The sequence below is a fragment of the Podarcis filfolensis genome (genome assembly GCF_964270895.1).
Source record: "Podarcis filfolensis genome assembly, chromosome: 7".
Classification (NCBI taxonomy): Eukaryota; Metazoa; Chordata; class Lepidosauria; order Squamata; family Lacertidae; genus Podarcis; species Podarcis filfolensis.
The window spans coordinates 56,382,359-56,394,745 of NC_139603.1; the positions used below are offsets into that span (position 1 = coordinate 56,382,359).

At 40.1% G+C, this 12,387-nt stretch overlaps 1 long non-coding RNA gene across 2 annotated transcripts in view; it reads right to left on the reverse strand.

Moving 5' to 3' along the window:
- The window catches only part of LOC310766852, a 268,649-nt gene that overhangs the window by 117,676 nt on the left and 138,586 nt on the right, over window positions 1–12,387 (reverse strand). For both annotated transcript variants that reach the window (XR_014550460.1, XR_014550461.1), the window contains exon 3: window positions 9,593–9,665. This is a non-coding gene — a long non-coding RNA (uncharacterized lncRNA). The remainder of the gene's footprint in view (window positions 1–9,592; window positions 9,666–12,387) is intronic.

Sequence of the window (12,387 nt, forward strand, 5' to 3'; positions counted from 1 at the left end):
GGTAATGAATGATGAGGAGCCTTATTTTCCTCCACACGACTGACTGCAGATCTGACGCAGATGAGATGTTCAACTGGGTCAGGGAACCAGCCTGGTTGCTCTACTATTGAGCTTCGGTTTGGACATTCTGCAGAGGGGATCATTTCTAATTTATGAAACATGTTGCTAATCCTCCGTTTGTCAGAACCTTCTTGACAAGAATGCAACCTGACAGTTGAAATATTAATATTTATTAAATACCCTTTTCTTTTGGACACTGCAGGAGAATTGCGTATCAGTGGCAAACATCATCTAAGTCCTTCCCAGCCAATGAAGGAAGGAAGGAAGGAAGGATCACAAGGCCAGTCAACTCACTGAAAAAAAGTACAAGGGAAGGAGCAATCAATTACTTAGCGTAATCCTTGAGAAAGGCTTCGTACTATGTGTGTATAAAATACTCCTCTTTCAAAGCATATGTTTTTGCACTCTTTCTATCCCTCCCACTCCACAACGCCCCCCCCCCCCGGTCTTCTTTCCAAGCTCATAAATAATGCATAGGCTGATAAATATGCAATTTCAAAAAGTGCAGACACCGCAGCACATCAAAAAAAAAAAAAAAAAAAGGTTTGTGCTTTTCACACACAAGACCTGAACTGCTCTTAACGGATGACACATTTTCCAGAATTCAAAAAAACAACAACCCCGCCCTTTAATATCTATCCATCTATCTTTCTATCTATACACACATGCCAGTGCTACGGTGTTTTGAGTGTTACTGGCCTGGTTTCTTGTCTGAAATATTCTGAATTACATGTGTAAGAATGTAACGCAAAAACAATTATTTTTCTTTTCTTTTTTTTTAAAAAATCACATTTAAATGTAATCTAGATTATCAATGCATTACAATTTTATTTTACTTTTAGAAATTTGCATTTGACTGCAAGTATCCTATGTACAGTACACCATTCAGCAGATAAAGAACCACAAAGGCCTCCTTTTACTAGGCTCTCTCTCTCTCTTGCTTTCTTGCTCTCTCTCTCTTGCTTTCTTGCTCTCTCTCGCACACCCACTCACCCACCCACCCACCCCCACCCCTTTAGTAATAACCATAATTAAATCACCCTTGGAAATTATTTCAGGAAGTGCTTTAACAGTGTATGGTTTTGCTTGCTGCTCTCAAGCAGGTAAAAGCCACCCAAATACCATATATATATATATATATATATATATATATATATATATATAGTTCCATTTTGTAGACTAATTGCTTGAATACAGCACTGAAACAAAATGGTGGATTCTCTTTTCCGCCCTAACTCAGCTCAGTGCTGACACAACAGAGAGCAATGTGGAAGCATGAAAATGGCGCTCTAAGAACACTGGACATAAAATCAGCATAACACAAAAAGGCAATTTTTTTAAAAAAAATACATGCATACAAGCGCACTGAACAATAAGAATTCACTGCACAGGTTTCGTGTTGATTTTGCTACTTCAGTTTTGCAACAGTTCAAACATAAAAACGGTTTCCTTCTGTGAAGGGTGACCTTTTGGATGAATACTTAAATTGAAAACACCCTGGGTAAGAAATAGACCACAGCATTTAATTTGGACTGGCTAGTTGGATGCCTATATATGTACTGTACAATAATTTCAAATTTAATTAAATCACACTGCTGACGCCAGTGATCTCGACACTGTAAGGATGATTAATTGCATGCTTAAATGAAATATAAAGCTGCCTTTAAAAAGTAACATCAGTGCAGAACCCCGAGAAAGGCAGTCTCTGATAGATTTACGAACAAGTGCCTGGTTGTGTCTCCTGTCACTGTTAGGAAATGGGCCCTGCATAGGAATAGAAGAGCTGCGCCAAAAAGATAGGCTTTGATGTGGGATCCTTACTGCAAGGCGATTTTGAGCGAGCAGCCCTCCCCACACCTTCCCAGACATACATCTCCTGATATGACTTCCTATCTTGCCGGAGAGTTTTCACAATTTGCATTGTCATCGTACGGAATGGCCCACACTCGGTATACAAACAAGATCTGACACCCTGTAATACTGGGACTCTCCTGTCACAGCAAAGCAGCTGGACTGTTATATATACCACTTTGCTTCCATTGTATTTCAATTCAGAGCAGCAGCAGCACAAAGGGCCTGACAGGGCTAACCACGGATTGTCACCTTGATTTGTCCAGTCTAGCCGATATGCAGAGGGGAGGGAATTAGATTCTCCTGCTTATGAAGACAGCAGAGAAACAAATAAGCTTACGTACGACGTTTCCAAAATTATGCTATCTGAGAATCGTGAAGTAGCTCTGTGGGCGCTACGTGGCTCGACAGGGGGAAGAAAGGCTCTGTGAACCTATTCCAAAAGACAACTCTATAGCAATATATATTAACAAACTCTGCGGGACAGAAGGAAGAACCATCTGTACCAGCCTTAGCACTGATTCTTGGTGAATATAATGGTGCATTTGATGACAGCTTCCCATCCTACATGCAGTGCTTTTTTTTAAAAAAAAAGAAATGTTGAGGGGTACTCTCATTTTCCTACTCATATTGAAATACTGCCCCTCAATGAGGCCAAACTTAGATTCACAAGATGTTTAGGGGTATGCGCACCCCCAGAAAAAAGCACCGCCTACATGTAAATTATTTGGGGCACAGACCCTGGCCACAATCCAGAGAACATTTGGAGCAGCTCAAGGTTTCAAATGTGTTATTCAAAGTGCTGGTGCTGTGCATTTAGGGCGCAAGCTTGTTCTCATGCATGTGGATGTATATTAGGGTTGCCGGGCACAAAAAGCTGTTAAGCTTTTTTGGGGGGGGGGGATGAATTTCCATGCAGGGACTGTATTTACTGCATTGCAGTCCATGCCTCCTACTGTGCAATGCACATGATGGGCTAGTTATGGTTTTGTACACAGCAGCGCACCGTGAACAAGTTGGTGCAAGCGGGTGTTTTCTGGCCAAGTGCATGGTTGGCCCTGTCAGCTGCAGCAGACCTGGCAACCTTTTTTGAGGTTCCCTCTCCCGTGCTTCATCCAGGCTTTCAAAGCTGGAAATGCTAAACATACGTTTAGTGGTGCATGCGCAATGTAGGAGCACTGTCTGTGCACCGCCCAAGTTCTCAATGCAAGGATTTGTTTATTTTTACTACACAGTACTTCTGTGTGTGTGCGCATGGAATTGATCCCGAGGACCAATCCATGTACAGAATCCCATATCTGTTCTCAGAATGCCTCTGCCAGATTGGGGCAGTGAGGTTTTCGCAAGATGCATATGCAGGCAAGCCACTATGCTAAGTGCATCTACAAAAGGACCCACACGTGCACCAGCATGTAAAATGGTATTCATAGCACATTTAAAACGTTTACCCACAAATTATTATTTTTTAAATGTAAAATACAACTGTTAATCTACAATACTTCCAAGGAATTAAAAAAATAAAATAAAGGAAAACATAAAAGTTCCATCAAGTGCTGCAAAGAACTTAATATATATGTGTGTGTGTGTGTTTGTGTGTGAGAGAGAATGGGATTTTCCAAATCTATGATTTTATAAACAAGATGGTTTTTGATGGTACAGGATTTTTAAATCGCCATTTGCCTGCGTTGCATCTGCTTCTTTTGTAACGGCATCTGATGTCTACCCTCATGCAACTTTGTGACATCTGAAAGAAAATTTTGGGAATTATTCCATGACCATTCACACTAGTCAAGGCCACTGGAAAAAAACAGGATTACACCAGAGTAGGCAATTATTGAACTGCCACAATTTGAGTGCCTGAAATCTGACTTCTGCTGCTTATCAGCTGAAGCAAATTCTTAGAATAAATAAGCAGTATACAAAAACAAGGAAAAACAAGGAAAAACAATTATTTTTTGAAAGGCTATTCTACAAATATTTGTTCAGCTTATTTTTGTTTTGCTGTTTTTTTAAAAAAAATAAACAGTCCAGTTTATTTAAGCCCAGGCTTTATTTAAGTATATTAAATAAATAAAAATAAAAAACCCTAACATACAGCTTTCCCCTAGAATGTACAAAAGCCTTGTCTCTAAAGAAAACACTTTCAGAAATGCCACCTTTATTCATCTCTTTATTTATGAGGTCAGGCTTTATCAGAAGATGCACTGTTACACATTACAATAATCTGTTCATTTCTGAGCATGCAGTATTTTAAACAGGCATGGAAGGCTAAGCGTATGTAATGTTTGTCAGGTCCCAGCATTGAATTGTAAATCGAGTGATCTCGCAGTTGTATGTGTGTTTGGTTCCTCCATTTGCTAGTTCTATCAATAGCGGTTAAACATATACCAAAATGCAACATGCTGCTCTTATGTGTCTGAACCATACGTGATGAGCTACAGCAGGAAAAAAAAATACAAAATAAAAGCTTACCCATATATGGTAATGCTAACATGTATCCATCCATTCATGGTACAGGTTTCAGCCCAAACGATATCCCTTCACTGTTATCTATCTATCTATCTATCTATCTATCTATCTATCTATCTATCTATCATGATCATGCAAAAAAGAAGAAGAAAAGAAGACCCACATTATCTGTATAGCAAAATTGTTTAGGGAAACCTAAAAGCACAAAAAGAACCATTTATTGTCCAAGGAGAAAATTGTACAGATTTGTCTTTCCACAGAATTCTAGGCAGCCAACCATAATAGCTCTTTGACAGTTCACCTGACTGCAGCGGGAATGGTGTGTGTGTGTGTGTGTGTGTGTGATGCTTATGGTGGGTGACAGAAAGGGGCCATTTGAAGTGCCATTATGCAGTTTACATAAGATGATTTCAGCAGATTTCATCTTTATCCAGTTATACTATCTACATTTGGGAGGGTTTATCTAATTGTGCACGGCTCATTAAAAAATAAAATAAAAGTTGTGTTCTTTCCAGAAGATGGTCGCATTCTGTGTTTAAAGAAGGGATTTTCTCCTTGACTTTGGCATCCTGTTTCCCAATAAGAGCCAGACAAACAGGGTTGCCCATGATGGTCCTTATTTGAAAAGGCTGAGGTGTTTGTTTTACAGACGCAGCTATAACTGTGTCCATTTACATAATGGTTGGGACAAGCACATTTTAGCTTCTTGTGGGGGAAAAAGAATGTACTGAAACATGCTTTCGATTTAAATCAGTTTCAACCTCGAATGGGATAAAGAGGTTCTATTTAAATTCCACAACAGAAGCTCAGGCCCTGACCAGTCCTGTTCATCTAATTGTTTCAGGTGAAGCCTGTGGGACTCCCGATAAAAGTAATAACTTCTCAAATCATTTAGGGTTTGCAAGGCCAGATTATTAATCCTTTAATAGTCTAAATGACTTCAGAATAACTTTGGAGACACCTATCCCTGACAGCATTGGCACAATATGATTATGGAAACAGTTAATCTTAGAAGGCTGATAGGCTAAATCTGTTAGTATTGTTTCCAAATTGGGGGGAGGATAAAAATTGCAATAAAACATGAGTGAGTGATGGTGTTTGGAAGGGGGAAAGTTTTGTACTCCAAATAATCTACAAAGCACAATGGTCTGGAAGTTTTGTACAGCCTTATCCTATAACTATGGATGGAGCATATATTTTATGTACAAGGTATCTATATATTCCTATCTTACCCCAGTCTCTATTGTTAATGTGTTTGCCAGAGTGTGGAAAAGCAGGATAGGAAAAGCTAGGCATGAGGTGCATAGAGATGAACAGAAATCACTTCACATTACAGATAAGTATGACAAGCTCTATTTTTTATATATATACCAAGATAAAGTTTCATAAAACAGAATCGCATGATATCTGAGTAAGTTTGAATCTCTTCCCAGTGATGACATGAAAATAGATGCTTATTAATCCTGTGTTTTGTAAATAATTATCCACAGCTTTATGGAAACCATCACATAAATCTGAATGTGTTGTTTTTTTCTTGAGCGTATTTCTATTTGAAAGACAGTTTTCCTATTACATGATTTAGGTGGATCGAGGATTCAAAACATACTAATGTGCAAATGATGCAAGACTGCAAGCTTTAAAGATGCTGTGTAGTCTTTTCAAAATAACATCTTGGACAAGATAAAACAGAGTGGCTGCATTCCATGGGTAGTATATTATAATGGTCTAGTTCCCACCAACAGATAAATAGTTAATATATGTATTCAATATTTAACATGTTATTTAAAGCAAATCTTTCACCATTTCTGTGCCTGAGAACTATTTTTGTACAAACACTTCTTGCAGAATGCATAGTATAGGTGAGATGCATTTGGCTCCCCAACCGCACCAATTACAGGATTGAAAACAAACACATTAAATTATATTTGCAAAAAGTCTTGCCCCAGGGAGAAGTATATTCATCAAACCCACTTATTTGCCTTGAACCAATATAATTTTCTTTATAAATGTGTTGAAAAATTACTCTTGGATCTATTAGTGCTGCAGTCCTAGGTCAGTCTACACAGAAGTAAGTCCCATTACATTCAATGGGGCTTCTTAGGTAAGTGTGTACAGGAGAGGGTCATGGGGAATGTAGCAAATAGCATTCCAAGAGACTCCCCATTAAAATATCATGGTCCCTGAAACACTGACTGAGAGCACAGCATCCCTCTACTCCCACAATATCTATGTCTTTGAAGGAGAAGAAAGAATACTAAGCTCTACTGTACAGTGGTACCTTTGGTTAAGTACTTAATTCGTTCTGGAGGTCCGTTCTTAACCTGAAACTGTTCTTAACCTGAAGCACCACTTTAGCTAATGGGGCCTCCCGCTGCTGCTGCACCGCCGGAACACGATTTCTGTTCTCATCCTGAAACAAAGTTCTTAACCCGAGGTACTATTTCTGGGTTAGCAGAGTCGGTAACCTGAAGCGTATGTAACCTGAAGCGTATGTAACCCGAGGTACCCCTGTACTTAAGAGCACTTGAGGCTGCCCTATATGGAGCTAGTGTTAGAATTCCTGATCTATGATTGCAGTCATGGGATTTTTGTCTATCACATGATGGTGTATGTTTTGACTCCACAGAGTGGGAAGTGACGGAGGCAGGATGTTTGTGTTACTGTGTTCCGTGAAGTGGGACTATTGTTCTTTGTTCTTTTTCTCTTTGCTGTCTGATGCTAGAGAGAGAGGGAGCCATGTTGCAGTGCTCCATGTATGTTTATATGTAAATAAAGTAGATTAGCCAAAATGCTGAGTTGCTGAGGTCTGTTGCGCAACTGCGCAAACTCTGCAGATCCCTAAGTGTGCCGGCGTCAGTTGGCATCGGTTGCTGTGATGTTCAGGCTGAAGAAAGCTTATGAAGCTCCCGAATGATCGACCAGGACAGAGAGAACATGCCAGTTGGGCATGTGTCTCTACCAGGGTCCTACTCGAGTGTAGGCTGAACTCCTGATAGCTAGACCATACATCAGGGGCGTAGCTAGCTGCTCCGGCACCCGGAGTGGTGGGGACAGGGCGAGTTGCCCATGGGGGTGGGCCGATCTGCGCACGCGGGCACCGCGGCAATCCGCCCAGGGAGGCAGCATGGTGATCTGCCCAGGGGGGCAGTGCAGCGAGCTGCCCACGGAGTCAGCCTGGTGGACGCAAGCCCCACACTGCCGTTTCAGGCAGCGCGGGGCCCTGAGCTGCTACATCATTCCCAGGAGAGATGTGTGGCTCGGGTGTGCTGCAGGCCAGGCCCAATGGATGACACCCGGGGTAGACCCCCCCCCCTGCACCCCTCCCCGCACCTCCCTTTCTACGTCCCTGCCATTCATCAAGTATTGTCTATACTGGCTAACAGAGCTTCTTTCCAATAGGGTTGTCTCCCAGACCTACCTCAAGATGGCAGGGATGGAACCTGGGAGATTCTGATGCAAAACAATGACTCTATCACTGAGCTACATTCCTTTCCCAAAACTCCTCTTTCCTTCAAAGACCCTTCTTCCTTCCTTCCTGATCTAAGGACTGCGGCACTGATGTTTATTTATTTTGCTAGTGCCTTTGCCACAACAAACGCCTATCCGTTTCAAAGTTAATAAATTGAAACCATTTTAATCTCCCTTTTCTTCAGCATCCCTTCATATTTCCATGTGTATATTCAAATTCAATAAACACAGCAGATAAGTATTTAGTTAAACATGGGCATTTACTAGGAGAAGATAAGTCTGTTGCTGGCTAGCTTTTGAAATTCCCAAGCACTTTAGCACTGGCTGTGATCCAGAGGTTTTATACATGTACTATTGAAATATGTGTGCATCAAAAGTTATTCTGTGAATTTCCTGTTCAATAACTCCCACTAAAACCCCAAACTGTTAAGAGGGACGATATCCAAAAATACTGCACATAAAATACAGTTCTTTTCTTTGCAGTGGAGCTCCCACTGAATCTCCAAATTGCATCTGAAACATAGAGGAGGGATTTTTAATAAGCTGTTTGTGGGGGCCATAGTGAGTTATGATCCTCAGATGAAGGGCAATATAGAAACTTAATAAATAACAAATAATAATAATAGTAATAATTTGTCACCAATCAATTGATTGGAGATCGTATTATCAAGATCATCCCCAGCATGAAGGGGCATGATGCTGTTTGCTTCAGAAGCAAATTCAAGAGCAGCAATTATTTTTCAGCTGCTAACAGCATTTTTTAAAAAATGTTTTGCTTCTGGTACAACAATACTGTATATCCATAATTATCTCTTCCTCCATCCCTCAAACACATGTACTCTTTCTCACTTATCTGGACCTAAACTTTCCTTTGTCTGAGGTTGACTGGCTGGAATCTTACCTTTGCTTGACTTGACCTTTGCTTCCTGGATTTTGAATTGGTATTAGTGGTATGTGGCCAAGTGTGGCTGGTTGCTGTGCCTACCAGGCACACACACACACACATACACACACACCTGACTTGGGCTAGAATCCTGTCCCCTAGGTGGGGCCACTGTCCTTGACAGAACAGGCTAAAAATATTGCGATTTTACAGACAAAAAGTACATCTGAAAGACTGGTGCTTGGAATTCTAGGCAAAGGGCTTTGTGCATGAATGCAGCTAATAGAGGACATCCCTTTACAAAGCCAGAAAGATAACTTGGAGGAAGCAGCCTCTACTCTGCAAAACACTAGGAGAATCTGCAGCAGTCATTTTGAAAAGGACAAATTCATCCCTCATGTCTCTGCAAGAACAGCACAAAATACAGCCCAGGAAAAGCAGTCTACTAACTTTTAAATTAGTCTGCAGCAAACAGATTTACCCTTTTAGAAAATAGGCAGCTGATGCAGAAAGAGATTTGTTCAGCTCACCCCACAGTGAGTTGAAAATAAGAGTGTCAGCAAAACAAACTGGGTGCCATACCCAGATTGTGCAAGATCTCTACAATTCTGTGATACTATGTGACTACACCAGTAGAGAGCCAATCTTAAATAAGTTCAAAATAATGTAAGGGGGCGGTGGAGGAATTATCATGGCTATTGCACCAAATTTTAAGCTCTCTAAACTTGTTTCTAACACCTCCCCCCAAACTTCTCTCCCTTTTTTGCCCCCTGTCCCCTAAAATTTGAAAACAAAAGTCTGCAAATAAAAACTTCCATCCTAACCCTAAATTCAACAAATAGTGACACATTGTTTACATACCATATCCTTGAAAACGCTCAGCACATTCTGGTGATTTTCCAGCAAAATGGTTCTGTGCCTATTCTCCTTTTATCTGTAGAGAAATAGATAAACAGAAACAGGTAAATCTAGGAGATATGTGTACCTTATAAAAAGAAATCAAAATTTATTGGCTTGGATACTAAGATTTTTTAAAAGTTCATGGAAAGAATATCAACCATCTCCTTTTCCCTCCTGCTGTCATTTTCAACTCCCTAAAAAAGTCCATTTAGCCCTCTGTGTAGTCTGAGGGGGTACAGATTTCTAAAAAGTAACCTAGTTTAGTTTCCAATCCCATATGTTGGAATTTTAAACTCTATTCCAGATCTGCAATACTCGTTATGTTTTCCATATTTTGCAACTTACCTGCTCAGTGCTTATCTCACATATTTTATTGAATTTTTTTTTTTATTCCCAGCATTCTAACAAATGCACAAGGTGGTGTATGCTTTTCATAAACCATTTTGAGGGTGGGTGTTTTTTGTTTGTTTGTTTTTTTACAGTCTAGTGGTATAATAATTTTAGGGGACGGGAATTAAATAAATAAATAAATATGTTCAACATTAAAGCAGCAAAGCATAATGAAGAACAAATATACTGATAAAACCACACAGCAAGCCTAAAAAAAAAAAGTGGAAGCAGCATAAAAGACAGCCCAGAGATGATAATCTACAAAAGCTCACTGAAATAAAACTATTTTCACTGCTAATCAAAAACAAAGTCGTTGGACAGCTGCACAGAGCTCCTTGTGAGTTTGTTGCTGAGCTTGAGTGCCACACCTAAAAAGGCTCTGCCATTGATTCCCACTTGCCATATTTCGTGAATAACTGGTGTATAAATTAAAACAGCTCTCCAGATCATATCATGCCTAATCTAGCCCAATGCCAGTATAAATGGATAGAAAAGGCAAGAACATTCACCCTGTGCATGTGACATATCTGTGGACAGTGAGCTTGTGATGTGAATTAGTAACATAATGTGCCCTGTTCCAGTCTCTGAAATATACCTGACTTCATGCACTAAGCCTAGTCATGTATAAACTACACACACACACACACACACACACACACACACACACACGAGGTGTATGTAAGATCAGTACTTCTGAGGATAACCCATCCCTTCTCCATGGTTTCTCAACTGTCCACTAATATGCTGCCTGCACCAAACAAGAAAGGCTAGGAGAGGAAATCTGGTGGTTTTCTAGATGTTGCTGAGCTTCAGTTCCTGCCAGCCCCAGCCAGCATAGTCAACAGCCAGAATGTAGTCTAACAACACAGATTCCTTGTCCATGAGCTAGGAGGTGGAATTGCCATAAAGTTGAATGGAATTGGGTGGATGGCAATAATGCCTTAGACAGAACAGGTTTGCTGAGAGAGGGAAGAGTGCATTTGCTGCATTTAAAGAGATATCAACAGAATTATTTTTAAGGGATATCAACAGAAACTGCATGAGGTCTATGAAGCTATTTTTTTGCCTACGATCTGATCTACAGGAGGTCACTTGAGTTAAATCACTGAGAAATTGTTATGACAGCTCTTTATAATGTGTTAATTTATAACAGAGATGCACTAAAAGTAAAAGGGATGGCACAAAAATGATCGAAAGTTCTTTTTTAAAAAATCAAGAGTTTTTTTCATGCTTTGAAAAACATTTGTTGGAAAGGATGATATATTTTAATTTAGACCTGTGGAACTTGAGTTTAGAAAAATGTCTCTGCAATAATATATGCCAAGCTTTAAATATTTCATTCTGCAGTGTGATATGGGTAGGAATACAGGTTTGATTTCAAAAAACTAATTTTATGTACATTTGATGGGTATGTAAGTTTATTTGGCTGGGTATTATTAGAACAACACAGGAAATAATGGGGGGATAAACTAGCAATTGCGCCACAAATTATATTATTAAAATGGATTAAAGACTATGTACAAGGAAGGAGGAGAATTAGTGGGAAATATGTTATTCACTGTACACACATAATGAAGAAATGAAAAACAATATACCACTTGTAGAAGACTGGCTTTCAAAACTATTGCATATTAATGTTAATTTCATACCCTCGAACATGCTGCAGAGAAAAATCGGGACACATGTCTTGTTGGGATCGTACTCTTACAGGCAGTGGCGTAGCGTGGGGGGTGCAGGGGGGCCGGCCGCACCGGGCGCAACATCTGACTGTTAGGGCAAATCCATGGGTTAGGGGGCGCAAATCCATGGGTTAGGGGGCGCAAATTACTTGCCTTGCCCCGGGTGCTGACAACCCACGCTACGCCACTGCTTACAGGACCCAAAACAGAACATTCTGGGATCCAGTCAGAAGCTGGGATGGCTTCTGTAATTCCAGGTGTCCCACTTAAAGTGGGAAAGTTGAGGGGTACATAATGTGTTAAAATGTGCATTTGAAAAAAACACAACAATGGAGCTTGCAACAAAATGCTAACAGTATGGAGTGTTCCTGTTCAGTTCTCACTATGTACACATTCCAAAAGCTTACCATCACAGTAAACTGCTCTCTAGTCCACCATGGGGCCAAAGCCTATAGAGAATTGTTTTTGGTCTTTTGTCCCACTGCAAGAATACTTTCCTTTTATTCTAATGTCTAGAATCTAGTACAGCTACAACGCAAGGCGTTTCAAAAATGTATCAAAAAGCAATACTTTCCCAGTATAGGGGTATGCCCACTGCCTTTAGTTTTCAACTCAAGTAAGAAAACTATGATACCTATTCCATCTTAACCACACATATTTTAAGTATAGAACATACAAATGCTTCTG